At 47.4% G+C, this 24084-nt stretch overlaps 1 protein-coding gene and 1 long non-coding RNA gene across 3 annotated transcripts in view; one reads left to right on the forward strand and one right to left on the reverse strand.

Annotated features, from left to right (window-relative positions):
• Positions 1-24084, forward strand: part of LOC119383297 (TWiK family of potassium channels protein 18) — an 84584-nt gene that overhangs the window by 16235 nt on the left and 44265 nt on the right. The window lies entirely within an intron of this gene.
• On the reverse strand, positions 13290-15744 carry LOC125756891 (uncharacterized). 2 transcript variants are annotated; one of them, XR_007414848.1, is made up of 3 exons: positions 15587-15744; positions 14240-15136; positions 13290-13341 (listed from the first exon to the last, which is right to left on the reverse strand). It is a non-coding gene; the product is annotated as an uncharacterized LOC125756891 (long non-coding RNA). The 2 variants fall into 2 exon arrangements; XR_007414847.1 differs by lacking the exon at positions 13290-13341 and adding an exon at positions 13526-13790.

Genomic DNA, 24084 nt, shown 5'->3' on the forward strand with positions numbered 1-24084 from the left:
TGATTGAGGGGCGACAATTGGCTTCCCAAGTCCACTTTGAAAAGTCGCGCCTCCCATAATCAAATTACGAGTCTGCCTTTAATCAGCGGCGAGACGGCGTCTGCCGGACGCTGCGTGAAATGGTACGTTATGTGTTCGAGTGTCGGGCTAGAGTCGCACCACGGACATTTGCGGCTGTGTTTTTCAGAAAATATTTCCTGAAGTATATATACGCAAGTGTGGCTAGGTGTTTGTATGTATTCGGCGCCAGTCCCTCGCCTGTCGCCTGTTGAGTTTGGGGTGAGGTGGGGCTTTGGTTCGCCTTCCCAGTCTTTGCGCCTTGAGTATGTCCCTCGGTATGCCGCTGGGCGTTGGAGAAGCGAGAAGCGCCTGTGAATACACAGGGTGACTTAGATAAAGAAGGACTGCGTTACGCGAACAAAGGTTGGTTGGTACTGTTCCCAGTACACTAGAGCATCCGCGATAATTCGTTTCGTCATTGACAATTAATTACGTAACGATAATTTTTTCACTCAAGATGTGCGGTTCTAATTATGAAGGCCCCAATTAAGTAATCATAGATATTTCTGACGGACATCTAAAGGCACTGTGTTCCGCAACGTGTACTAACTACGCGTCAGTTTTCCTTTTTTTCTGGCGTGAGAAGAAAGCCTGCGAAATGTGAAAATACCACGTGACTACATTGCAGGCGCATCAGAAAGTAACAGGAGCTTGATTTGGGCGAGTTGGTTCATGCTGAATATCGTGGGTACAGCGCTCTTTCCTGTGTGTCGTTTTTTTTCCTACTGATGTTGCGCTGTACCCACGATATTCATCAGGAAGTAGCGCTCTCAAACAGGCTCACCGTGGGTAGCCAAAACTAAACAAAGAAGGAAGAAAAAAGTCACAGTTTCACCGCAAGGGCGAAGCAATGAATGCGATAGCAACGAATTGTAGTGTTATACGAAGTGAGGCTGGCAGCTAACTGTTTCGTACAAAACGCTGGTGTAAGAGAATACGGCCGCTCCAGGGAAAGATGCTCTCCGCATAGTCACTTCGCGTTGAGAGCGCAACACGTAGAAGGGTATGCGAGCCGCCCGCTGTGGTGGCTGTCGAGATAGCGCGCGCGCCAGCGATCGCAACCGCGCCTTCAGATTCAAAGTTCAAAGTTGCTGCTCGCGCGACACCCGCACCCCTCGCGTCCTTTCAGGCTCGTTTAAGACGGGCGGGGCGTTTGCTGTCTGCTTCGATGTCAGGCCTCCCGAACGGGGTGATGTTATCGCATGCACCCTCCGAGCGACGGAAACGGGCCGGCTCGTTTGATCTCTGCTTCGGCCGCGTTCGTCGCCCCCGCTCGCGCGCTTTCACCCGCGGTAGAACATACGATGCGCGGGGGGATCTTATCAATTTGGACTTCATACGGTAGGGACATGACGGCGACGGCAAAAACCCGTCGAGTCTGTCCATATAATTGCTATCGCAATAAAAGAAATTGTGCTTGGCGTAGTGTTAGCTTGCTTTACCTACTCAGCCGAAGCAACGCGTTGCTTTTGTATTCTATGAAACGAGCTCTGGCAGCTGCTGTTGCAGCGTTCATAAAGTGCGCTGATAGTTTTCTCTTTTTTTTGCAAGACATATTGCCACAAAAGCAAATCGACAAAGTCAGGCCGTGGTCAGAGCAGCCTCGTTAAAAATGGTATCAAAATGTGGATGGTGAGTGTGGTGTAGAATCGAGTAAGAAGTATCGCTTTTGGCGCTCGTTCCATTTCGTTATCAAGGCATGGAACGCTGTCTGTGGCGGCGCGCGAAACGCAAATCAGTTGCTTGCAATAAGCTTATTTCAGGGCGCCGCTTTCTCATCCGTGTGGGAGTATATTTCCCATTTCGAGGGCTTTCTTTCTCAGTTGAAAAAAAAACAGTACGCAATTAGCACGCCGCTAAAAATAGCCAAGGTTGATGTCCGTTAGAGGCACCTACAACTGCCTAATTAAACCCTACATGATTAGAACAGCGTATCACGAATTATAAAATTTATTATAATTAACTAGGTTAAATGTCATCAACAAAATCTTACTGGCGGCTACTCCAATGTGTTGGGAACAATATGTTGTAGCTTTTCTTCGTCTAACCAAGCGCATCCTAAAACCTTGGGACGTCATTGATGATTTTTGGTGTTTTACCTCCCCAAACCACGATATGACTATGAGAGACGCCGTACTGGAGGGCTCCATAAATTTAGACCACCTGGGTTTTCTTTAACGTGACGCTTGAACGTCGTGTATACATACTAAACAGGCGATGCACACATGGTTAAATCCCTTGACTACGGTGTTAAGTACATATTGCACGGAGCAACCCCAGAGCGTGCAGCTGAATCACTTGATCAGAGGATCAAACTGTGCAAATGCTGGAGCTCTTTGTCGATTAACTTAAGTGGTTGCGCGATTACGCATACATATATCTATCGCGTACGCTTCTACAGTATTATTATGATAATGCAACAGAACTTCTAAAACAAGCTAACTTGCCTGCACTAACAGAACACATTCGTGTTTCCCGACTAATGTTCGTATGTCAGCTTATAAGTAAACATTACAAGGTTAACATTTCTGATATAATTACTTTTTCTTCTGGGCATGCCACAAGACAGAGGCATCAGCTAACAATGACACCATTCCGCGTAAAAAAACAATTGTTTTAAATAAACCTTCTTTCCAAGGACAGTGACTGAATGGAAAAACGTGACCAGTGATGGGCAGTATCGAAGATACATGTATCTTAGATACTATCTTAGATACTCGTTGGGTATCTTGTATCTGTATCGCGATACGTCTCGCAAGACGTGTATCAGTATCTGTATTTCCGATACATTGAAGAGTGCATCGTGTATCTTAAGATACAAAATACTGCGATCGCACCACCAACGGGTGAAACAATAAACGTTGGCTGAACTCCGCTTCTCAAGCTGGTACTGCTGCCACTGTCATTCGAATAAAACTAAAGGCAGGGACATATTATTTTACCTTTACGCCAGAGTTTTCCAGCAAGGAGAGGCGAAGAGCTCCTAGGAGCTATATAGGGAAGCTATATAGCTTCCCTATTGGTGCAGCATAGTCACGTGGTGGTGCCCGCGTCATCTCGAGAGACAAGCGCGCGAACGTCTAAGCATAGCCGACATTTTCTTTCCTCCCTTTTTTGTTTTCTTTTTAGTTGTGTCAGTGCTTGGCACTTAGCCCTTCCTTTGCCGCGTACTCCAATGCGTGCGGCGTCTTTCGCACACATCCTGATGCCGCTGTAGTGGCATTGTCAATGTTTCTCTTACGTGGTGCTTCATTACGAAGTCTGAATGATGCAGGGTTGCTTAGCGTATCATGGCTTTCCTGCATCGGCGATTTGAAGGATTTCGCGGATATAAGTTTCGCTTACATGCAATGAGGTTGACTTATATGCAAATAACAATCTAACAGCTATAGTACCGTGCACCGGTACCGATGCTGGATCTAACAGAACAGGCACCCACCTAACCAAAGCAATCTAGTATACGTCTCTTCTTTTATTCAAGGGGTCTCTAAAATCATAATTAAAATCATAGGCACAAAATCATAAAAAATAATAAGCACAAAAAATCATAATCAGGTGTTTAAAATGATAAGCACAAGTTCTTTTTTAGCTGTCTTTCTTTTCCATCCCATACATTACCTATGTCTCTATATCGTTTCTTTTTCGGTCTGCTTACTGCAACATATCTTTAAAGGGCTGCCAATGTGAGCTCTTTGCTTTATTCGTACTTTTGAACTGCCTGCGTCATTTGTGCTGCTGTTTACATAGTTATATTCGACTTGAATTTACTGTCATGTAAAGGCGATGTTGAGAACATATATATAATTATTCGGGCGTGCCTAGAGTATACAGTAACAAATTATGCTTACTGCTAAGCAAATTAGCGAAATTGATTTTTTCTTGTAATAGCCATCTTAAAGTTTTTAGCAAAGGGATTCAAGAAACCAAATGCTCCGTTTTTCTCGTGAGCGTCCCGACGAGCCGTTTTACGCTATCTTCCATAGGTACTAAATTTTCTATGGTCTATTAGGGGTTATTTCTCGCGGTGGTCTATTGGTTATGGTGCTTGACTGTTGTCCCGAAGGTCGCGGCGGCCGCATTTAGATGGCGGGAAAATGCTCGAGGCCCGTGCGCTTATATTGAGGTTTTAGAACCCCAGGTGGTTGAAATTTCCGGTGCCCTCCATTACAGCGTCTCTCATAATCATATCGTGGTCTTGCGACGCAAAGGGCAACAATTATTCTTAATCATATTATTAGCTCTTAAATATATCGCTAATTCTCGGGGTGGCCGTCTTTAACGTGTTTCTATGCTTATTCGATGTGTTTGATACGGAACCGCTTTTCTATTTTACTTAGATATATCTGTTTTCCTTGTTTAAGCTTCCCTAAATTCTTTTGTATACTGTTACTAATCACCAGGTAATCGGAGCTATAAGTGCCAATAGTGTGAATAGCGGCGGCGTCCTGCGGCGCTTTGTACAACTGTACAATTCGTCTGAAAGGTTTCTGGGCTGCACACGTTCTTGCTGCCGTGCACCTGTCAGGTGCTACGCTATGGCGAAAACCAGTGGCGTAGCCAGAAATTTTTTCGGAGGTGAGGGGGGGGGGCACGTCCTTGATTTGAATGGGGGCCGGGCAGGGGCAGATGTGATCGAGTGTCATTTTGTGCTCTCTATGCCATGTCAAAAAGAAATTTCGGGGGGGGGGGGGGGGGGCATGGGCTTGGTCACGGGCACGCTAGCTGGTCGGTAAGCAGAGCAGCGACTTCCAGCAATTACAAAAGCGACAAGAAAAAACTGCTATCAGCGAAGTGTATAAAGCGCTATCATGTTAAGCAGCCAAAGAAGCGCCATACGTTGTTTCTGAATGAAACTGACATAGCTTGAGCTAGAAGTACAATACTTTTGAGATACCAACAGACATTACATTCAAATGAAACAAAATTGCTCGCAGTTAATAAGTTTTCGAGCAAAATTGTTGTGTATAGGCCTTTAGTGCTACATTATATGGATATATAACGAATTGGCGAATGTATCGAAGTATCTTAAGATACAATTGGAATGTACCGTATCGGATACAATCAGTGTTGTGGTATCTTGTGTCTGTATCTCAAATACTTCTTGCCTGAGTATCTTGTATCGTATCGCGATACAATTTCAAAGTATCTTTGCCCAGCCCTGAACTTGACTAATACCGCAGTTACCCAACCTTCGCTGTCTTCATTTGCTGCTTACATCTGTTCATTACATTACAAGCTCAAATATGACTTCCTCGATATTATGTGTCTCTTTTTGCCGAGTTTTATTTATTTAATTTAAGTTTGTATAAGCGCTGTATTTGTATGTGCAATAGCATAAGCTATAGCACAAACAATGTATTTGTTCGTATAACCAATGTATTCCATCTAGTTTTGTTTTGTTGCTTACATTTGTACCATAATATATTGTATTTCCACCCTGCTAAAATACCTTTGTGGATTGCAGTATCTACAAATAAAATAAATAAATAAATAATCCCTCAAATAGCATCTGCTTGTTAGCCTGGCGCCCATGCATTGTCTTCTCTTGTCCAGTCATTTAGCGCTCCTCCTAAAGAAAACAAAAAAATACCTGTAGCGATATGTACCATACTACCCTGAGGCCTCACAGATTGTTTATCGGATCCTGCTAAAAGGAAGCCGTCACATGTTCTTCTGCACTCTTCGCAACCTAGTGTTCTCTGATCGATCAGTGCGAATTTGAGGCCATTATTTTCCGGTAAGAAACGCTCAGATGCGGAAAATGTAAGGCAAATTCAGACAAAATTTCAGTACGAGTGAATCCTGGCCCGACGTGACACCTTTCGCTTCGGTAGGCAGCCTTTAGTACGAGCTGACAAGGTCTGAGTGTCGCGAGTTATTGCCTTCATAGCGAACAGCAGTTTATGCTAGGCTTCCTCGTACAATGGGGTTAACCTCTCGCAGGAATGTAGGCTGGAAATGCGTGAGAACTGAAATACATGACATAAATGTGCTTCGCAAAAGCAAGGGCGGTACGAAGCCATTTGTTATGCCCTTTGTTCTACTTTTTCAACTTTCCGTACGCTTGCGCATTTCATCACGCAATCAGTCCTTATATTTCTACTTAAGGCATAGCCAACCATCTGTGTATTTAAGAGAGCCCTCTTTTCTACCTTCAGGCCAGAAATTTGAAGTAAATGAAAATAACACACACGCAGAGCGCTGCGAGTGTTCGGACGTGGCGAGCCCTTTCTACATATCTGGCACAGCCAGGAGTAAATGAAGGCCTAGTCGTGAAATATTTCACTTTTACAAAGAAAAAAATAAATCTCCCTGTTAATCACCACCTCTCGGAAACAAAGTAGCTGGTTAATCGCTGACAGCAGAAAAATGGGCACAGCCTTTCTACAGCGCCTTTCAGGCAACGGCAGGCAGGCGCGCTTCATTCCGACAGGCTATGTCATTTTTTCTTTCCTTTTTTTAAAGTTTCTTTCCGAGCGCAAGAACTCTTGATTTCAATCCATCTTGCAAAATATTTATAACACTCCCGCTTCTGCTGGTAAGAAGCACTTCACTTTTGCTTTCTTCCGCAGCAAGTTTTTCTTCTACGTATTCTGGACTGAACATTCACTACTTGTCAAGATGATTGATAGCTTCCGAACTCTCAAAGCAAATTACAGAGAAGTAAATGCGCTACTTCTTTCGTTCTTTTATTATCTTTGTCTCGTTATTAAACTATTTCTTTTTAGCGTTGTTTCATCAACACATTCAATCGCGTGCCCCCCCCCCTTTTTTTTACCTTCTCTTAGGTTCACAAATCATTCTCCCAACAAAAATTACTTCCTCGGCCTTGAATTTAATTCCCAGCTGTCAAAAGCCGTGATTACTATGATAAAGCACAACAGTATCAGGATAGCAGCAGAAGCGCTCACCAGACAACTCAGTTTGTCAGCCCATCAACAATTTTAAAATGAGATGGTCGTCAAGGAGTAAGTTTCCTTCGTGTTTGTATGTTTACGCTGCTTTTTTTTTTTTTTGCTGCACTCTTGAGATAGATATTTCATGAACATTTCAGGAACGTATTGCCGAAGAACCTTACAAAAGTTATCTTAGTAAGTCCGGAAAACGGAAGGCGTTTACTATTTAAGCTCACTTCCTCATTAGGCAATGCGACACATTCCTAAGCTATACAATCTCGCGCGCGCGCGCGATGGTGTGTGTGTGTGTGTGTGTGTGTGTGTGTGTGTGTGTGTGTGTGTGTGTGTGTGTGTGTGTGTGTGTGTGTGTGTGTGTGTGTGTGTGTGTGTGTGTGTGTGTGTGTGTGTGTGTGTGTGCGTGCGTGTGTGTGTGCGTGTGCGTGTGCGTGTGCGTGTGTGTGTGTGTGTGTGTGCGTGTGTGCGTGTGTGTGTGTGTGTGTGTGTGCGTGCGTGTGTGTGTGTGTGTGTGCGTGTGCGTGTGCGTGTGTGTGTGTGTGTGTGGTGTGTGTGTGTGTGTGTGTGTGTGTGTGTGTGTGTGTGTGTGTGTGTGTGTGTGTGTGTGTGTGTGTGTGTGTGTGTGTGTGTGTGTGTGTGTGTGTGTGTGTGTGTGTGTGTGTGTGTGTGTGTGTAAAGATAGCCGGGGCCGGAACCACAGACTGACAATGAACATTAATTTGGTCCTGAGGGGCGACTCGGAAAGTCCCCTAACGGGGGAGGAGCCGCCGCGGGCAGCTCCCACATCGGGACGGGAAGGCCGTGCCTGACCGCCACGTTGCGGGCCCTTTGGACGGCCGTGCTGCCGTAACGAGGGACACCGCCAGAGCATCTGTTCTAAAGTGCAGAAAGGAGCCTGGCGACCTGGGCCGTTTGCTGTGCCCCGACGACCTCGTCGAGGGTTTTGTGGGCTCCCAGCTGCATAAGCTTTTCCGTGCTGGCTCCCATAGGGATGCCGAGTACCTTTTTGATGCTTTTACAAATCAGCGCTTCGAGCATTGCCCTCTCGTATCCGTGCCAGCGATGCACGGCGGCCACGTACGTGATATGACTCGGTCCCTGCCGGTGGCAAGTTATCTTTTCGTCCACTTTACTTTCTTCACATTTATATCCCAATTATTACAAGTAACGTCTCCTATAGTCCTTGGCATTATTGTCTGTTAGTTCTCATTAATATTGTGTCTAACAAAGAAAAACGAGCCCTTAAAAGCCATCTTCTTTCCTTCATTCATAGCAAGGGTCTCGTTCTGGCAGACTTGATGCCTTCAGGTAGTATGCGAGGGATTATTGGTCAGCTGCCAGCTCGTAAAAAGATCACGTGCTACGTGACGCCAAAAAAACTGAAAAAAGAGTGTTCCACACTCGCCGCCATGGCTGCGATTGGCGCTGACTAACACTCCTAGGTTCAAATACACATATATACCCTATAAAGTGGACGGGGGGATGACTGCCGCCGTAGCTCAGTGGTAGAGCATCGGACGCGTTATTCGAAGGTCGCAAGTTCGGTCCCTGCCGGTGGCAAGTTATCTTTTCGTCCACTTTACTTTCTTCACATTTATGTCCCAATTATTACAAGTAACATCTACTATACTTCACTTGGCATTATTGTCTGCTAATTCTCATGAATATTGTGTCTAACAAAGAAAAACGAGCCCTTAAAAGCCATCTTGTTTCCTTCATTAGGAAGGCGTGGTACAACCTGAGGAGGTTTTCTTCCCCCAGCCCTCCGCGGCTGTTGGAGACCCTAGTGATGAGCCTGAGCATGTTGTCCGTTTTGGTGGCGATACGAGCGATGGTTTGTCCTTTACAACCGTTTGCCTCGACCAGCATACCGAGTACGCAGATGACCTCAACTCTTGGAATGACATGTCCGATGGTCGTGTGAATGCAGATGTCGGCCTTCCCGAGAGGGACCTGCCCCTTGGGGATGCGCCCCCTCCTCGTCGGGCGATACAAAAGTAGTTCAGGCTTGGACGGGGAGAGGTTGAGCCCCGTGCCCTCCAAGAATGCCTCCGTGCAGTTCAGGGCCGCCTGTAGGGATTCATCGACTCTACCTTCACTGCCGCCGTCGCACCACACCGTGAGGTCATCGGCGTAGGGAGCGTGATTAACGCGGTACACTTTAGAGAGATGGGCGGAGAGGCCGCGCATGGCGACGTTGACGAGAAGCGGAGAGATTACCGACTCCTGAGAAGTGCCCCTCGCCCCGAGCTCGAAGGGATCAGACGTCACCTTGCCCACCTTGAGGGTGGCGCGCCTGCCCAGAAGGAACGAAGTGACGAACCCGTGAAACTTGCACCCAATGCCCATGTCCGAAATGGAATCGAGGACGTGCTTATGCAAAACGTTATCGAAGGCCTTTTCGAGATCCAGCGCCAGGATATCCCTGACGTCTCTGGTGTCCCTATCAATGACCTGGTGCTTAATGAGTTTCATGACATCCTGAGTGGACAGAGACGGGCGAAATCCCATCATGTTGTAGGGAAAGAGTTCGCGTTCCTCGATATACATAGGTATCCGGGTGTGAATGACGTGTTCCGCGATTTTTCCCACGCACAAAGTGAGCGAGATCGGTCGCAGGTTGTTTAGGCCAGGGGCTCAACCTGGCTTTGGAATAAGGATTACTGACGCTAGCTTCCAATCGTCCAGGACGTCACCCTTGTCCCACACGCGATAGATCTCGTCGGTTAAAGTGGCGACGGCCTTTCCGTCCAAATTGCGAAGCGGCCTGTTCGAAATGCCGTCCGGTCCCGGGGCCGATCGGCCATTAAGGTTGACAAGCGCTTCACAGACCTTGTTTTTAGAAAAGGGAGCGTAGAGGTCCTCCCTCTGGAGGCCCCGGTAGTGGGGGTAGTCTGCGTCACCCGAAGTACCCATCGGTAGGTATCTGTCGGCCACCGACCGGAGGATGTCGTCCGCCGTGGAGCCCTGCTGTTTGGCTTCGTGTACCAGTTTCTGGTTTGACATGGAGGTCGACTCCTCTAGGAGCTGCTTCACAAGGTTGCACTTGCCTCCCATGCGCATTTGCCCCTCGACCGAGTTGCAAAGCTAGTCCCACTGCTGTTTAGCAAGCGCGTGACAGTGTTCCTCAATGGTGCGATTGAGTTCAGCTATCCTCTTACGAAGCCTACGATTGAGCCGTTGCCCCTTCCACCTGGCTAGAAGAACGGCCTTGGCCTCGAGGAGGTGTGCGAGACGACTGTCTATCCTCTACACCTTGAGATCCGTGCGGACTGTCTTGGTGGCGGACTCGACGTCCCTATTCCATTTCGCAACCAGTCTTGAAAGCCTGTGGGTTCCGCTGTCTTTCCTTCCCTGATTTTGCGAAAGAGGTTCCAATCCGTGACCCTAAATTCGCATGGGGGCCTGCTCGCCACCACGAAGGAGGTGGCCAAGACGAACTGATCACTATTCAAGTTCTCGTGCAGGTTACGCCACGAGGTCGGCCCCACCCCCTTGACGAAGGTAAGGTCCGGCCTGGTGCCCCTAGTGATCGAAGTGCCTGTTCTGGTGGGGAAGGACGGATCCCTCAAGAGTACGAGTGCGTGATCGGGGGCCGTTTGCCAGAGGTCACTCTCCTTCGCGGTCGAGGACGGGTAGCCCCACTCTTGGTGCGGAGCGTTGAAGTCGCCCGCGACCACCAGCGGGGCGCCCGCCGCCAGCCCCGCGGCCTTCGCCACGAGGGACGCAAAGCGGTGTCTGTAGTCCCTGGGTGAACTATATGTGTTGAGAATAAAACTGTTGGATTTGAACCAGGCGTTGGGAATGAGCTCAATTAGCGAATGCTCAACCTTGCTGTGGTCCATGCGCATGGACTGTACGACAAAAGAACATCGCTTGGACACGAGGTAGCAAGTGCTCCTCCTGTCCTCGCCAAAGACCGAGTGAGACCTGTAACCCTGCAGCGAAACTGCTTCCCTGAGAGTTTCCTGTAGTAAAATGACGTGCGGCTTGCACTCGCGTGAACGAACGAACTGCTGCAGAACCGTCTTTTTCGGCAGGAACCCGGCGCAGTTCCATTGCCAGATTATGAATCTGTTATCCTGACCCGCCATGTTTGGAGCTTTTGCTTGGCCTTTCATATTGTGAACCGCGTCTAAAACCCTCCGCTTCTGAGGGTAGACCATTTCTAACCACGCCCGAGAACCCGGGGTTGGAGTCTCCGAGACCGACCCTAGTTTCAAGGGTGTTGACCCTGTTCATGAGAGCAGTCACCGTTTCTACTAAGGTCATGACTGCACCTTGGAGGCTATTTACCGATTCCCTAACGTTATTCATGGAGTTCATGGAGTTTCATGGACTTTTGAATACTTCAAGGTCCCGTTCTCTCTCAACGGGGGCCGCGAGAGCCCGCTTCTTGGCGAAACGCGTCGGCGCGGATGAACACGACCTGCGAAAAAACTCGAACTTAGTCCTGAGGTCCTCCAACGCGGCTCTGAGCTGCGCGTTCTCCTGCTCTAAGTGCGCGATTCTAGGATTGCTCTGCTTTGGCGGCGAACCCTTCGTTGCCTTTGGAGGCTTCTGCTTGACTCGATCAGCCCAGGTGGTCTCCTCAATCCGGACACTCGAGCGAGAGCGCCCCCTGGAGCGACAGCGTCCACTAGACCGGCTGCGGCGGCCGGCTGGCGTGGCGGAGCGCCCCCTCGAGGAAGCTTTTGGCACGCTCGGATCATGTCCTTGGCATTTGGCCGTCCCCTGCGGCGCAGGTGTTTCTTCGGCGCGCTTCTGCTGCCTCCTCCTGCAATGGACGACGTAGGGCACTTGGAAGCGTTGCTTGCAGGCCTTGTCCGCTGTGAGATCAGGCCCCCCGCAGAGGGCGCACTTCGGCGAGCACTCGTGGTCTTCCGTGGGAGAAGCAGTCCCGCATCCCCAGCAAATTGTTTTCTCTGGGGCCGGGCACACGTCGGCGCGGTGACCCAGCCTCCCGCAGGCGTAGCAAACGTCCGTCTGGCGTCTGTAGGGCGCACAGCGAGGCGTGTTGGCGCGGCACATGACATAATTCGGCCCTTTGAGTCCGTAGAAAAGTACGATGATCGTGGTGGTGCATTTGATGCGTTTCAACTGGAGGTCCTTGGGGTTTCTCGGCTGGACGATCATGTCGCGCAGCTGATTGTGGTCAAAGTCGAGTTCGATGCCCCGCACGATCCCTTTGCACTCGTTATCGGCGCCGCGAGGTACGAGTTGACTTCGTATCGGGCGGACCCCACGAGTATAGCTACGACGCTTAAGTAAGCACGGGCGTTCTTCTCCGTCGGTGTACTCACGACAAAGATATCTTTGACCACGTCGGGGCAGACGATGTCCCCTTCCGTTTCGGACGGGGCGAGTTGAGCCTCCATGGCGAGGGCCTTTGTCATCTTGATCTGGCTGATTCTCCTGACGTACATGCCGCCCCTGGGGCGGAGGATGATCCTAAAGTGCTCCCTCGGCAGGCGGAGGAGTCTTGAGGCCGTTTCTTGATGACGCCGGCGGCGGGGGTGCGGGACCCGCCGCGTTGTGTCAAACTTTCCAGGCCTTTGACGCCGGGCTGGCTTTACGACTTGCGCTTGGAAATGGCCGTGGTCCATTCGGACTCCAGGCACTCCTCGGGGGTGACGTCCTTTCCATAGACCGTCACGTGCATGGACATTCTTGGGAGCAGCGAGCGCACGGCGGCGTGATTTGGGCCGTAACGACGAACGTTTCACTCATAATATGCATAGTATGGACCGGTGGCGAGTAGTGGGATTTACCCAATTTTTTTTTTTTTTTGCTTTCTCCGACCTTGCCGTGCAGCTATGGGCCAACGGAACGCGATCGTGCAAGTGTGCTCCGGCTTCGCATCGCCTCATGGTCCCCTTTAGCGGGAGATGGTGTAATTCTTTTGTCTTATTTTTTGTTAGCTCTCATTTCTTATTTTTTCGAAAGTCTGCCCTTTGGCATAATAATGATTGCCTCAGAAATACACATACAAATTTGCTTCGTGTATGAAGTCCAGTAGTGAGCGGTGGTGAGGTCCACTAATCCAGCGGTCAAGGTCGGGTGGTCGGCCAGGCCTGAGGCCTGTTGCACGTAGGTGAAGACGACGGCTTAATTGTAGACCCGTGCAAGTCCACAATAATTGTATATATATATATATATATATATATATATATATATATATATATATATATGAAGGAAAGGAGGAGACTCCTAAGGGCTCGTTTTTTGTTTGTTAGACACAATATTAATGAGAATTCACAGACAATAATGACAAGGAAAGTATAGGGGGTGTTATCTGTGGTATTTAGAATATGAATTTGAAGAAAGTAAAGTGGACGAAAAGATAACTTGCCGCCGGCAGGGACCGAACCTGCAACCTTCGAATAACGCGTCCGATGCTCTACCACTGAGCTACGGCGGCGGTCATCCTCCCGTCCACATTATGGGGTATATATGTTCATTTAAACCTAGGAGTGTTAGTCAGCGCCAATCGCAGCCCAGGCGGCGACTGTGGAACACTCTTTTTTCTGCCTGGCGTCACGTAGCACGTGATCTTTTTACGAGCTGGAAGCTGACCAATAATCCCTCGCATACTACCTGAAGGCATCAAGTCTGCCAGAACGAGACCCTCGCTATGAATGAAGGAAAGGAGGAGACTCTTAAGGGCTCGTTTTTTGTTTGTTAGACACAATACTAATGAGAATTAACAGACAATAATGCCAAGGAAAGTATAGGGGGTGTTATCTGTGGTATTTAGAATATGAATTTGAAGAAAGTAAAGTGGACGAAAAGATAACTTGCCGCCGGCAGGGACCGAACCTGCGACCTTCGAATAACGCGTCCGATGCTCTACCACTGAGCTACGGCGGCGGTCATCCTCCCGTCCACATTATGGGGTATATATGTTAATTTAAACCTAGGAGTGTTAGTCAGCGCCAATCGCAGCCCAGGCGGCGAGTGTGGAACACTCTTTTTTCTGCCTGGCGTCACGTAGCACGTGACCTTTTTACGAGCTGGAAGCTGACCAATAATCCCTCGCATACTACCTGAAGGCATCAAGTCTGCCAGAACGGGACCCTCGCTATGAATGAAGGAAAGGAGGAGACTCTTAAGGGCTCGTTTTTTGTTTGTTAGACACAATACTAATGAGAATTAACAGACAATAATGCCAAGGAAAGTATAGGGGGTGTTATCTGTGGTATTTAGAATATGAATTTGAAGAAAGTAAAGTGGACGGAAAGATAACTTGCCGCCCGCAGGGACCGAACCTGCGACCTTCGAATAACGCGTCCGATGCTCTACCACTGAGCTACGGCGGCGGTCATCCTCCCGTCCACTTTATGGGGTATATATGTTCATTTAAACCTAGGAGTGTTAGTCAGCGCCAATCGCAGCCCAGGCGGCGAGTGTGGAACACTCTTTTTTCTGCCTGGCGTCACGTAGCACGTGACCTTTTTACGAGCTGGAAGCTGACCAATAATCCCTCGCATACTACCTGAAGGCATCAAGTCTGCCAGAACGGGACCCTCGCTATGAATGAAGGAAAGGAGGAGACTCTTAAGGGCTCGTTTTTTGTTTGTTAGACACAATACTAATGAGAATTAACAGACAATAATGCCAAGGAAAGTATAGGGGGTGTTATCTGTGGTATTTAGAATATGAATTTGAAGAAAGTAAAGTGGACGGAAAGATAACTTGCCGCCGGCAGGGACCGAACCTGCGACCTTCGAATAACGCGTCCGATGCTCTACCACTGAGCTACGGCGGCGGTCATCCTCCCGTCCACTTTATGGGGTATATATGTTCATTTAAACCTAGGAGTGTTAGTCAGCGCCAATCGCAGCCCAGGCGGCGAGTGTGGAACACTCTTTTTTCTGCCTGGCGTCACGTAGCACGTGATCTTTTTACGAGCTGGAAGCTGACCAATAATCCCTCGCATACTACCTGAAGGCATCAAGTCTGCCAGAACGAGACCCTCGCTATGAATGAAGGAAAGGAGGAGACTCTTAAGGGCTCGTTTTTGTTTGTTAGACACAATATTAATGAGAATTAACAGACAATAATGCCAAGGAAAGTATAGGGGGTGTTATCTGTGGTATTTAGAATATGAATTTGAAGAAAGTAAAGTGGACGAAAAGATAACTTGCCGCCGGCAGGGACCGAACCTGCGACCTTCGAATAACGCGTCTGATGCTCTACCACTGAGCTACGGCGGCGGTCATCCTCCCGTCCACATTATGGGGTATATATGTTCATTTAAACCTAGGAGTGTTAGTCAGCGCCAATCGCAGCCCAGGCGGCGAGTGTGGAACACTCTTTTTTCTGCCTGGCGTCACGTAGCACGTGACCTTTTTACGAGCTGGAAGCTGACCAATAATCCCTCGCATACTACCTGAAGGCATCAAGTCTGCCAGAACGAGACCCTCGCTATGAATGAAGGAAAGGAGGAGACTCTTAAAGGGCTCGTTTTTTGTTTGTTAGACACAATACTAATGAGAATTAACAGACAATAATGCCAAGGAAAGTATAGGGGGTGTTATCTGTGGTATTTAGAATATGAATTTGAAGAAAGTAAAGTGGACGGAAAGATAACTTGCCGCCGGCAGGGACCGAACCTGCGACCTTCGAATAACGCGTCCGATGCTCTACCACTGAGCTACGGCGGCGGTCATCCTCCCGTCCACTTTATGGGGTATATATGTTCATTTAAACCTAGGAGTGTTAGTCAGCGCCAATCGCAGCCCAGGCGGCGAGTGTGGAACACTCTTTTTTCTGCCTGGCGTCACGTAGCACGTAATCTTTTTACGAGCTGGAAGCTGACCAATAATCCCTCGCATACTACCTGAAGGCATCAAGTCTGCCAGAACGAGACCCTCGCTATGAATGAAGGAAAGGAGGAGACTCTTAAGGGCTCGTTTTTGTTTGTTAGACACAATATTAATGAGAATTAACAGACAATAATGCCAAGGAAAGTATAGGGGGTGTTATCTGTGGTATTTAGAATATGAATTTGAAGAAAGTAAAGTGGACGAAAAGATAACTTGCCGCCGGCAGGGACCGAACCTGCGACCTTCGAATAACGCGTCCGATGCTCTACCACTGAGCTACGGCGGCGGTCATCCTCCCGTCCACTTTATGGGGTATATATGTTCATTTAAGCCTAGGAGTGTTAGTCAGCGCCAATCGTCCCTGCCGGCGGCAAGTTATCTTTTCGTCCACTTTACTTTCTTCAAATTCATATTCTAAATACCACAGATAACACCCCCTATACTTTCCTTGGCATTATTGTCTGTAAATTCTCATTATATATATATATATATATATATATATATATACAAAGCTATGTGGCTCCCCCATTTTTATGGTGAGTACTGCGTTCTCGGAACGTGACTGTGTGTTCGAAAAACAAGCTGATAACAAACGACCGTCACTGCTGGAGCCCTCAGAGCTGCACGAAAAAGCTGACGCAATTGCCAAGGCTTGTGGAGGCACCCTGGACGTGATAATCGCACACGGCGACACGAAAGAGCCCGGCGAAGCACGCTACTTACTGGCACAGTGAGGCAGCACTGGCAACAACGCCTTATTGCGCCACGACACATCATAAAGAATAACCTTGCGAGAGAAAAGAACCTTCTTTTATTCTAGTAACTCTGACTACATCATGTTTATGGGCAACTGAAGGCTTGATGTGACGAGAAGTCGTTAAACAAGCAATGTCCCTGGAGCCAACGTTTCGACCTTGTATTCATGAGGGCAGAAACATTCCATCCTTACCCTTAACATAAACTAGGCATCTTGTTTCTGAAAATTCAAACAGCCGAAGAGATGGCACGGTTCAGATTCACACTGTAATCATGTACCATCAGAGCAGAGAAGAAACAGACGAGCAGTGGCAGTGAGAAACACACAGCACTGTTTTCACGAAATGCGAAACTTGTTTAATTTATCAGATACCTCCCCCTTGCAGTCGGTCCTACGCTGGCCAGATAGGGAGGTGCATCAATGAGCTCATGCTTGAGCTCCGAAATCTGATTACAACGGATACGAGAGGGAGCTTTCTCTCGCATTGCAAGAAGCGTCGATGCCGCCCAGACTTTTCACATGTTTCGATAGCGGGAAAAGAGCGCAGTAGACTAGAGAGAGATATACGCGATGCTTTCAACATCAGAGAGTTCGGAGCACAATTAGTTGCGAGTGAAACGTCAGTCCATATCGCCGACAAGAAGCTGGAATTCTTAAGTCTATTTGTACAGACCCAACTCTAAACACGTGCTGTAAGGGAGGAAACTGGTTGTTAAGGCTATGTTTTCCTTTTGTTTTTACGGCATCTTTATTGCGCACGCGTGGCAGTGATCGACATAATTTGCTTCCCATTAAACTACAGTCGTAAGTCCAGCACTGTCATGTGCGTTCCTCTATGTGCTCTTGTCTTTACCTACTGGAACGATCACGCTGTAATCAGTTTCATCACTCGTCACGACAAGAATGCAGCGTTACATTTCTAAATTACGCGCACGTTAAACTTGCTATGTTTCTGGTTGCCAAGATATATGCGTGCACCTGCCGCTCATTAGGCGCTCCCGATTTTATGAAGATATTTTCAATTACTATTTGTGCCGGCGACACACAGCAGCCGTACATGTTAGGCATACATAGTTGTACCAGATATCTAAATTTTGTGTCCCTGATAGTGTTCCATAACTTCACAATTCCATAACATTTCACCGTCGAACATATGCAGTAAGCGAGTGCTCCTTGCGGCTCGTGACGTAGTGTTAGACACGCGTTTCTCTTCATCCAAGACAGATTATGAAGTGTTTCTAGCCAGCTTTTAAAGTGTACCTAAGTGCTTTAGAACCTGATTTCTGTTACGCAGGTGTTGTTTTGCAGAACTCTCTTTCTCATTGTGTGTTGCACCTTTTCTATGTATATTCTTGACATAACTACCCGCGATCCCGAGTACGTGCATGTAAACCAAAGCCTAGTTTGTTGTCTTTTTAACAGCGGAGCTGTTTAAGCTTTTCGTTCCGCCGTTTCGCGTGACCAGAAAACTAAGCTGCGCCTAGTTTCGGGCAACGTAATAGCTCGGCAGGCACGCGCTCTCTTCATCAGCTTCTTCATTTTAGGACTGACTATAAATAAAGACAGTTCGCTCTTTGCGACGTACATTCGGGAAATGAGGATAGTTATAGTACATTTTTCTGTATCGCCTAGTACTTTGGCGGGTAATAAGGCCAGTGGTCAGCACACATATTGAGATTGACACGATGGATGTGCAATGTAGGCGTTTCTTCCATGCGTGTGCCTTCTGAAGAAAGCAAAAGAGGAGCACAGAACAGATAAAACGGAACAGAAAGGAGAGAAAGAAACGGAGAGAGGACCTTGCTAATTAGGGCCACGTTAATTAAGACCGTGCTAATTAGGACCATGATAATAAAGACCTTGCTAATAATCTAGGTCGGTAACAAGCTCCGCTGGTGGTCGAGCCTTGCACCACTAGTGCAAGTTGCCCACATTTCTTTTCTTTTGCCTGTCATTCAGTTTCTTCGCTAAAACCCACTTTCCCGACTTTCTTAGTTTTAACGTCTCAAAAGCACAGAATGTATTTTTCCTCAAGACTTGCCCTGCGCAGTAGATATGTACTTAAAATAATAGTGCGACAGCCCTCCACGTGTTGCTGTTGCAGAAAATGAAGTTTTCGCCTATGTCTTTAACGCATAATAAAGAAGAGAAAAAACAAGATCATAAAACGCGTCGTGCACAATTATGATATAGCATACTTGAAAAATCGCACAATAAACATTTTTACAATTTTCATAGTTCTGAAATGCACATTTCACGATTTACCTTCAAGAAATGGGCATTGTCAACGGCGAGGTAAACTGGAGACAAAAAATTACGCACAATGCGCACATTGCAATTTAGAAATCTTCGCAATATGCTATCATTTAATCGCCATTTAATGTGACCGCTTCAGCGTATTGAAAACGTTCAACATTGCTAAACTGAAGGAGAAGTACAAGTATGCCAGTAATGTCAGATGCTGTGAGGAGGGCTATGACACAAGGCAACGGATGACTTCCCCACTTTGATTTGTTTTCATTATTTTGTGCCGATTATTTGGACGTACATGTGTTGCCGTTTATTTTCTTGGATTTTAAAGACAGCTAGCACTTACTTTTGAACGTTTTTCCGTATATGTATCAACTCGCAACATCCAGGCTGTAGGAGCGCCGCTTTGTCTTGCGTGTATTTTTAATCGCTACTTCCGTTATAATACAGATGAAGAGAGATAAGATTATCGTCACAGCTCTAAACATCAGGCTCTTCCAGTGTGATCTGCAAGCTTGTCCAAAACCCCTTGTTGCTACACGCAGATTATGTCCTCACTGCAGAGTTTGGTGCGGGAAAGCCCAATATCAAACAAGGCTGTGAAATGATTTTTTTTTAATCTATCGGGGTGCACAGCTTTTCACAAACACCTCGGTCCATTTCGGTGTCAGCAAAATACAAATTGATTGATTGATTGATTGATTGATTGATTGATTGATTGATTGATTGATTGATTGATTGATTGATTGATTGATTGATTGATTGATTGATTGATTGATTGATTGATTCCGATGGTCGGTTGGTCGACCGGCCGTTGATTGTGCTGGTTTTCAGTGCACAATGAGTGCGGACGACTGGGTGCGACATCATTGTCTGTGCGTTCACAGCAACGTAAAAATGTGACAAGAGAGCGCGGCACATCTTTTCTCACTGTTCACCTACATTTCAGTAACCCAACCACTTCTGGCACACATAAAGAAATACTGCGCAGCCGATGAAATAACCCGTTCCGCTCTGTTCTGGCGTACGACCACTGTGAGATGAACTACGGCGCGTCAGTCACGTCGTTGCAGTCTGCGCAAGAAATGCGGACATTTCCCCTGCATGCACCCGACTCGTGCGGCATAAGCAGCTATGATTGGCTGTCTTCTCAGAGAGCTGGCCATCAACCTGACTTCAAGTGTCTTCGATATGTTCGCGTGTGCATCTTTTTTTCTGCGTTTTAATTAACCTCCCCGTCAGAAGGGGTCCTACTGAAATGCGATGTTAAATCACATTCCTCTAAAAACTTCACCAGCAGCTGCTGGCAAGACTCGTCGGAAGGAAATCTAGAAGGTAGGTGCTGAAGCGCCACTTATGAACTCATAGTATGACAGTCTAGAAATATGTGCATACGTGACACAATGCCAATGTATATAATAGCACACGCAGGTAGTCTAAGCAAGAACTGCCCGACACGTGATTGCCCAAAGCGAAAGTAGTCCACATGTGCTCTTCAGGAAACGCTCTACAGTTCTGCTGCCTTAAAGCGGTGCCTCGGGGTCCCTCTGGGTGAAGTGATCTTATTTCAAAAAAGAGGTATAAATAATCAAAGGTGTGAACAAAGGTATTCTAAGGAATAATGTTTCCTTTTTTTTTTGCCGGTCATCCAGGCAACAACGCGATTTTCAACGAACCGCTAACGGAGCATTCGAATCGAAGGATACAAAAGTGCTGCTTTCCTCCGTCTCCTTCCCCCTCTCTTACACGAGGCATGGGCGAAGGACCCGTTGTCTGGTTGCGCACGCCACCAATATATGCCCCTCTTGGGAGGGACGCGGTGCGCGTGGAACAAATTAGAGGACAAAACGTCGGACAAAGCGTGACAATCCCCTCCCCCTTACTTATTAGACAGCGGCTTTTCCGTGGTTGTGGCGCCTGTCAAAAGTACCCCACTGCCCTCTCTCTCTCTCTCTCTCTCTCTCTCTCTCTCATTTTGCTCTTGCGTAGGTGTCTCCGCATCGGCTTCTCGTTCGAAGCGCCAATCTCCAAGGCCTCCCCTCCCGCATGCTTCTTCGTTCCGACTTTTCCAGCTCCGCGCGAATGCCTTCCCATTTGTCCTGCGTCACGGTGGACGACTTGGCGTTCCCTTGGGGTCCAGTGCAGCTTAGCACGACACCGATCGGTGTCTGTGACGTTCGCTGCCGTCCGGGAGGAAACGCAATTCCCCGTTTCCTACTTTTACGTTGCCGCAAAAGGATGCATTCGCGAGCGTTGCCACCGAGGTTCCGTCTAGACCCGTCCTCGCAATATGTTTCCTAACGTCCCTCGCCACTATTAGGGTCAGCTTTCCCGCTTTTCTTTTGCGATCACTTTCGAACAGCACTCTGATATTGGCATACGCTTAACTTTGCGTGCCTGTTAACAAATAACCATGGTTAGTAGTGGTGCTGTTAGCGGTAATATTATTATGAGTGTTTTTCCAACCCTTTGCAAGACAATGGTACACATGTGTACCACTTTTTGACTGCGTTTCAAACACTCAAAATAAAAAAGCGGTCCGAACTGGAGCCGCTCTTACTGGTGGTACTATATACCGAGGTATTGAAGAAGGCTATCATGAGTGAGTTTTTAGTTAGCTACGACATGTTGTGCGGACAGCAAATTGGATTTTGCGCGTGCCTTGATTACTGCGCGCTATCCGCTGCAGTGGCCTAAATGAGCGCCTTGAAAACGTTACTTCAAGATGCCTGTGAAGTGCCTAGACTGTGAAGTCTAGTGACACTTGCAACAAAGAAAAGAGATTTTAGCTGCGCTTATTATTTAATTTTCTTCAACGAACCATTTTTGGGCTTGATTTTGGCTGGTGGTGTCAGCCCTAATAGGACAGCTATCGCACCGGTATAGTTGCACACATGCAGCGGTTTCACTTTTTATTTTAGCGCAGGTTTTATTTAGAAAAGCGGCGTCAATCACAGTCCACTATATGTGCAGCTAATTACCGCAGTCGCGAAGTCGCTTTGGCTTATGTATACGTGGCGCAGGTCGCCTTCGCGTGGGCTAGGGATAAATGCACAGTAGCTATCTGCGCAGCAAATACCAAGTTTGGCAGTACATTGAATGCTTAAAACAATTTAAAATATATAGCCCCATTAAATTTGTTAATAATGTACTCGTTCAATTTTTTTTCATCTGATACCACCTGAGGACAGCGGTACACATACAGGACAGCGGTATACACTCTTCATGCATTGCTATAAAGACAGTGGTACATATATGTACCACTTTTTTCTCAGAATTCATTCTGCCGACTTTCTTGAAAATAGTTTCTAGGACTTCCTTAAGTCATTCTGAATGTTCTGCAGATTTTAAGAAAAAGTTTTTACTGTTAAGGTAGTGCCTCACAAAGGGTTAACATGAAAATATTTTATGCCGGGGCCCACCACGGCTCCACTGACGTATTTCCGTCACGGATATGACGTTGTAAAATACACACTAACAGATTGCAAAGAAAAAACTAGAAGAAAATGTTCCGTTGCCGGAAGTCGAACCTACGACCCCTCGCTCCGCAGCGTGCGGCGCGAAACCACTCGGCCACAGAGCGTACGCCCTTCAGCTTATTAACGGCGAACTATTTATGTAAACCATTTACTGTTGCCGGTACTCAGAGCTCGGTGGCTTCAGCGTCTTCTCGTTATCGCAAGCGAGATGGCGCGACGGGCGCGGAGGGCGCGCTTTAAAGGGACACTAAAGAGAAACAATGAATCGGTTTAGATCGATAAATTGTGCTCTGAGAACTCTAATGTCGTTAATTTTGCCATCATAGGCTTATTAATAAAGGAGAAAACTAATTTCAAAGTTTCATTTTTAAATTTCGCGCCGAAATCCCCCCCCCCCCCCCCGTGACGCCACGGATTTCAAGGTGTATTTATCTTATTTTGGCAACAAAATTACCCCAAACTTGGTATGTTAAGTCTATGGCCCCCTCAGAGGACAATGTACTTCATTTTTACCGATTAGCAACTACGTAGTCCCAAGTAGGCGCCGTGAATACATGTGACGTCACGGCGAATGGTGCGGAAACTCCAAGGTGGCCTCGCCACGCACATTTTGTTTTTGCGCGTTCTCTCGCTTACTAAGCGTCTTCTTGCAGCAAGCGTGGTGTTTTTGGTATCGTGAAAGAGTACTTTACTAATATGAGAAAAATCGTTTTGCTCTTTAGTGTCCCTTTAAAGGTCGTCGCCCCGCGCATTGCGATGCGAGCGCTCCTCTACAGGGTGTGTCTCTCGTGCGCGCGCGCCTATCTCGTGATGAGGGCGGTTTGTACGTCTTGTGCTTTCACCGCAAGTTTCCGTTGACGTTACAGAGAGCACGAAGGTCATTTCGCGCGCTGCAGCGACCGCGTTTCCGAAAGAAGCGCGCTGCTCGCACACAAAGAAGTAACAATTGTGACAGTTGTTAGTTCGCGCTCGTCCTGTGTGTGTTCTTTTCGAGCGTCCTTTATGCTTTAGAGCGCGCTGTTAGTTTCCAGCTGCTTGCCGTTCTTCACGCGACATTACAGTTTGTTGCTATAGCATTCATTCCTTCGCCCTTGTGCTGAAACAGTGCACAATAAACGCTCAACTACACCTGTGAAGACACCTTTCGCTCTCGTGTGATACCGATTCCTATGAAAGGGGGATCAGCCATGTTTTTTTTTGTTGTTGTTTTTTTCGGGCATGATAAACTTTAGGAGTTCCTGGCGGCATTTCTCGCACTCGAGCCGCAACGAGGCTGAGGCATCCTTGTGTGCGTTTTAGCTCCCGTAACAGTGCTTTGCCGTTCCCCTCGCCTTTCAGCCGTAGGTATAACAAAAGGTACTGTTGCAACAAAATGACATCTATTGATTAAACTACAAGAATAATGTTTAGTGCAGAAATCAATGGCGCATGCACATAGGCAGTTAGTCTTTGCCCCAGCACGGCACATGCCTCGAGTACACGCGCTTGCTGCTCTGGCACGTCACAGTCTCCTCGCTTCCCGCTGCCCCCTCCGTTTTGATCGTCTGCTGAGGGAGCTCAGAAATGTTTTCAACGTATGAAGAAATAAAAAATTATTATAACTGAGTATCAGTGTTTGGGGGCATTGTTCTTTAAAAGCTTTAAATTGAAGAGGGCGATGACTTCAACAGTTCATTTGTGTTAATGTCTTGATTGGGTGCTAGGGGGTGTCGCAATTTCGCGAGACGTTCGGTTGGGGCGTTGGTTGCCATTTTCACAAACTACTGGCGCGGGATTGAACTAAGCCAGGCACAAAGCAA

Source organism: Rhipicephalus sanguineus, chromosome 1 (genome assembly GCF_013339695.2).
Source record: "Rhipicephalus sanguineus isolate Rsan-2018 chromosome 1, BIME_Rsan_1.4, whole genome shotgun sequence".
In the NCBI taxonomy this organism is placed as follows: domain Eukaryota; kingdom Metazoa; phylum Arthropoda; class Arachnida; order Ixodida; family Ixodidae; genus Rhipicephalus; species Rhipicephalus sanguineus.